Below are 6000 nucleotides of genomic sequence, written 5' to 3'. Positions count from 1 at the left end.
TTGTGTGTGTGTGTGTGTGTGTGTGTGTGTGTGTGTGTGTGTGTGTGTATTCATGTGTATGCGTGCATGGGCGTGTTACTGTAAGCCACATGTGGTCAACGTATGAGATTGTGTGGGTAGATGAGATCATTTTAGACCATCAATACATTGAGAGAAGAGAGAACGAAAAAAAGAAAGAAGCAAACAAATGAAGTTGCGCAGGACACAGAGAGCTCAGCAGAAATAGAGAAACAAAGAAAGCCTTTGTGACTCCAGTAGGGCGAGGAAGGAAAGGAAAATGAAAAGATCAGTTGATAATGAATCCAAGATGATTTGAGTGTTTATTCTCAGTCAGAGAGACTCCTATGAGGCTCCAGCTGAAACTAGTGATTTAAATCTACTTTCCTTCCTCACATGCATCACTCCCAATGTAGTATACCAATGTTGTGAATTAATTTAATTTAATTTTCGTTTAATTTATGAGACTTGTTTTATGTTGATATAATTATGATATATTATAAATACAACAATATTTTATATTATAACTATTAAAGGCCCAGTGCTGTCAAAAACATGATTTCCTGTCTTTCATATATATTTCTACACTATGAAGTTGGAATGATATTGTAAAATTGTGATAATTATGCTAACTACTTTTTAGTGTAAGAGTTGTTTGTAGACTGCCTGAAATCTTAGCCTGTTTCAAGTTTGAATGTCAAGTGCACAAGTACAGTGAAATACCTTTCTTGCAAGCTCTTAAACACAACAATGCAGTAACTAATATCAATGTAGTGCTAAAAAACATAAGGTAGAACAAAACAGATGGGATATACAAATATGAAATAAGAACACGAGAAAGTAAGTATATACCGGGTCAGCTCCAATACCATATTTACAATGTGCAGGTATACTGGCCTTCCATGATGACATCACCATGCGGTAAATTAGTTAACTGACCAATAAGAACGAGAGTTCCAAAGCTCTCTGCCAATAACAGCTAATTTTCAGTTTTCCCCTCCCCACACAGACCACTCCCAGACAGTCCTAGCAAAAATCTTGCTTGAGATATTGCTAAGCTTCCTTTGCTAAGGAGCTATTTTGTATCTTATTGACCATTTGAATTCAAAACAATCACAGTAAGGTACTTAATTGTTACCCAGAAATTATTTGATATTGAAATAAAAACAGCTGCGTTGGCTAAGGGTCCCCTGTGGGACAGTTGAGCTAATGTAGGCTAATGCGATTAGCGTGAGATTGTAAGTAACAACAACATTTCCCAGGACATAGACATATTTGATATTGGCAGAAATATACAATTCTTGTTAATCTAACTACACTGTCTAATTTATAGCAGCTATTACAGTGAAATAATACCATGCTATTGTTTGAGGAGAGTGCACAGTTTTAAACAAAAAAAGAAAATTATTAATGAACAAATTAGTCACACTTGGGCAGTCTTGATACTTCATTTTGAACAGAAATGCAATGGTTCATTGGATCAGACTAAAACTTTGCACATATACTGCTGCCATCTAGTGGCCAATATCTAAATTGCCCCTGGGCTGTAATAATACATTATGGCCTTTCTCTTTCATTTCGAAGGTGATGGTACACAAAATACAAAAACGTTTTTTTTATGATCTTTTACCAGATCTAATGTGTTATATTCTCCAACATTACTTTCACATTTCCATAAACTTCAAAGTGTTTCCTTTCAAATGGTACTAAGAAAGTGCATATCCTTGCTTCGGGGCCTGAGCTACAGGCAGTTAGATTTGGGTGTCATTTTAGGCGATACTTTTAAAAAAGGGTCCGATCGAGGTTAATATATTTTATGTTGACATAATTCTCCAGATGGTGTGGGTTTTCAATTACACAACATTGTTTTTGTTGAACTAGCGACATTTTGATAGATGTCCCTGTTCTTGTGTTGACAGCCAGAATGTTTTCCCTTACCACTCAGACTTTATGATAGTGTTATGATATAAACACTTCCGGCGTCATGAAGTGTTGTGTGGTGTTGAGGACAATCGGATTAACTAGTATGTTGTCCATGCTGTGAAGTAACAATGAAAGTCCATCAAGTCAATCAAAGGAAGAAGATGTTTGGGGTGCTGTAAACCCAAATAATGTCCATATAATCGTCAAAAGCACACATTAAAGGAACCCTGAGATCCGAGTCAGCATTCCTCTGTCTTACAAATGAGATGAGATCCCAGCCTTGTAAAACAAGCCTATAAATCTGTATACACACACACAGCAGTGTCTAGCAGGGAGGCCTGAAACATGAGCAGACAGTATCATTAAGAGCTCATTAAGTGGAAAAAAAAGCTCACATCCCACCCAGTGTAAAGCAGGGTGTTAACAGGTACAGTGTGTTAAAACCAGTGGTAAAATAAAGCAGGTCAGCATTGAATATTGGTCGAAAATTACAGATGGCGAGTGGCATAAATGCTAACGTTTATGCGTGTTGGCTCTCCACTAGCTCGCCGAGTTCACTTTTTGAAAATGTTCAACACTGGGGAACTGGTTTATTGAGAGGTGAGTCAGAGCTGAGTGTCTTAGTTTTCCAAAGCTGAATTTGGGAATGGTAGAGCTGTGTTTGGTTCTGAAGAGTAACAGCATAACTCTAATTGATTCTAAAGTTATTTGCTTTCTCCATCCCCCCTCCCCCCTCCTCCTCCTGCTGGTTCATTAATTTCCTCTTGGTTCACTCTTTCCCCTGTCTTAAGTGTCCACAAGGGAGCCGCCCTGCTGCCTTAAGGGCTCAGAGGATGGGGAATGCAGAAGCCAGGCTAGGAGGATGGAGGCACGGGGTGAGAGGATGAAGGGAGGGCTTGGAGAAGGGAAAAAAGTGGGATGGGTGTGAGGGAGGGAGGGCTCAGGTGTCTGGGGTAAGGAGGGGGGGGGAGGTGAGCAAAGCGGAGGGAGAGCGTGAGCTGCTGGGGCTTATACACCAACAGTACAACAGAGGGAACAGCTAACCCAGGATACTAAATAGACCAACACTACAGTCCAGACTCACACAACAGAGGGAGGGAGTAACGCCGCAAATAGAAGAACAGACAGAGATGGTTCCAGGCCAGGGAGACAGGAGCTTAACATTCGCTAAGTCTGCAACCCAGAGAACAGCGAAATATAAGCCAGGGCTCTAAACACTCTAACACTACAGGGCCAGGGAATGCAAAAACAGGTTGTGTGGAATAATACCTCCGCTCTGAACCAGAAAACAGAGGAGGCTGCAAACCGGTTCCTGGTATAGGTCCAGGCCAGGGAGACAGTGGCCTTGTTTGAATACCTGTACTTGCGTTGTAAATAAAAAACAATTCAGTATCCTTTAAATGCCAGATTGTCATACTCATTATATCATATTCATCTAGTAGAGTTCTCTGCACCCGTGTGTCTGGCAACAGTTGATAATCAGCTGAGGGGACGTGCTGTACCAAAACAAAAGAATGGCGGAAATCCATGCAATTGTGCAATGATATGACGTATTCTCAGTAGAATGAAATGCTGTTATTTGTTGCTCATTTTTACTAAACAGTACGCTCTAATGTACGTTCTAACGTTTTAACGTTCTATGTAGTACCATTAATACACCGTATGCAGTTTATGTAAGTAGTAGGCAAGCCAGATTTCAGACACAGCCAGTATCTTAACGTTAAGTAACTCTACAACACATAGAACAGCAAAGCAAGGCCTCAATACACTCCAACAGCACCAGGCCACAAACTTGATGGAAATATGCCTGTGTCCTGACACGAACAACAGGAGAGTTGAGATGTGGAAAGTCAGTGTAATGTAGCTGTTACGATGTTGTGTTTTGGGAGCGTGTACAAAAATGTGCCCAGGACCGTGATAGAACCAGAGAGTTTCCTTACACAGCCCTCCTCCCTCCTCACCATGACTTAATCCCTGCTAGAGTGCAGTCATCGCTGGCATGACATTTCATAGGGCTCTGCTCAAAAGTGGTGATCTATGTAGAATATTGCATGCCATTTGGGATGGAGCCACAGGCTTTTATGGCCAGTGGCTTGTGTGATGTGTTGAATGTCTTGAGTCAAATGGTATTCAGCCCCTTTCTTATGGCAAGCCTAAATAAGTTCAGGAGTAAATTGCAATGACTCTGTGTGCATTAATAGTGCTTAATATGATTTTTGAATGACTACCTCATCCCTGTACCCCACACATTAAATGATCTGTAAGGTCCATCTGTCGAGCAGTGAATTTCAAACACAGATTCAACCACAAAGACCAAGGAGGGTTTCCAATGCCTTGCAAAGAAGGGCACCTATTGGTAGATGGGTAAAAAAACAAAAGCAGACATTAAATATCCCTTTGAGTATGATGAAGTTATTAATTACACTTTGGATGCTGTATCAATACACGCAGTCACTACTAATATACAGGCGTCCTTTCTAACTCAGTTGCTGGTGAGGAAGTAAATAGCTCAAGGATTTCACCCTGAGGCCAATTTAAAACAGTTACAGTGTAGTGGCTGTGACAGGAGAAAACTGAGGATGGATCAACATTGTAGTTTCTCCACAATACACTGGCACTGGGAGATGAATTCACCTTTCAGCAGGACAATAACTTAAAACACAATTCAAAATCTACAATGGTGCTGCTTACCAAGAAGACAATGAATGTTTCTGAATGGCCGAGTTACAATTTTGACTTAAATCTACTTGATAATCTATGACAAGACCTGAAAATGGTTGTCTAGAAATGATCATCAACCAATTTGACAGAGCTTGAATCATTTTAAAAAGAGTAATGGGCAAATGTTGCACAATTCAGGTGTGGAAAGCTCTTAGAGACTATTATTATTATTATTATTATTATTATTTCACCTTTATTTAACCAGGTAGGCTAGTTGAGAACAAGTTCTCATTTGCAACTGCGACCTGGCCACGATAAAGCAAAGCAGTGTGACACAGACAACAACACAGAGTTACACATGGAGTAAACAATAAACAAGCCAATAATACAAACAAGTCAATGACACAGTAGAAAAAAGAAAGGCATGAGGAGGTATGGCAATAAATAGGCCATAGGAGCGAATAATTACAATTTAGCTGATGAACACTGGAGTGATAAATGAGCAGATGATGATGTGCAAGTAGAGATACTAGTGTGCAAAAGAGCAGAAAAGTAAATGAAATAAAAACAGTATGGGGAGTAGGTAGGTAGATTGGGTGGGCTATTTACAGATGGACTATGTACAGCTGCAGTGATCGGTTAGCTGCTCAGATAGTTGATGTTTAAAGTTGGTGAGGGGATAAAAGTCTCCAACTTCAGCGATTTTTGCAATTCGTTCCAGTCACTGGCAGCTGAGAACTGGAAGGAAAGGCGACCAAAGAGGTGTTGGCTTTGGGGATGATCAGTTGGAACGTACCCACTATGGGTGGGTGTTGTTATCGTGACCAGTGAACTGAGCTTTACCTAGCATATACGTATAGATGACCTGGAGCCAGTGGGTCTGGTAAAGAATATGTAGCGAGGGCCAGCCGACTAGAGCATACAAATCAAATCAAATCAAATCAAATGTATTTGTCACATACACATGGTTAGCAGATGTTAATGCGAGTGTAGTGAAATGCTTGTGCTTCTAGTTCCGACAATGCAGTAATAACCAACAAGTAATCTAGCTAACAATTCCAAAACTACTACCTTATAGACACAAGTGTAAGGGGATAAAGAATATGTACATAAAGATATATGAATGAGTGATGGTACAGAGCGGCATAGGCAAGATACAGTAGATGGTATTGAGTGCAGTATATACATATGAGATGAGTATGTAAACAAAGTGGCATAGTTAAAGTGGCTAGTGATACATGTATTACATAAAGATGCAGTAGATGATATAGAGTACAGTATATAAATATACATATGAGATGAATAATGTAGGGTATGTAAACATTATATTAGGTAGCATTGTTTAAAGTTGCTAGTGATATATTTTACATCATTTCCCATCAATTCCCATTATTAAAGTGGTTGGAGTTGAGTCAGTGT

The sequence above is a fragment of the Oncorhynchus mykiss genome, chromosome 17 (assembly GCF_057628025.1).
Source record: "Oncorhynchus mykiss isolate SJ-2025 chromosome 17, ASM5762802v1, whole genome shotgun sequence".
NCBI classification, from domain to species: Eukaryota; Metazoa; Chordata; class Actinopteri; order Salmoniformes; family Salmonidae; genus Oncorhynchus; species Oncorhynchus mykiss.
This window is presented reverse-complemented; position numbering follows the sequence as displayed.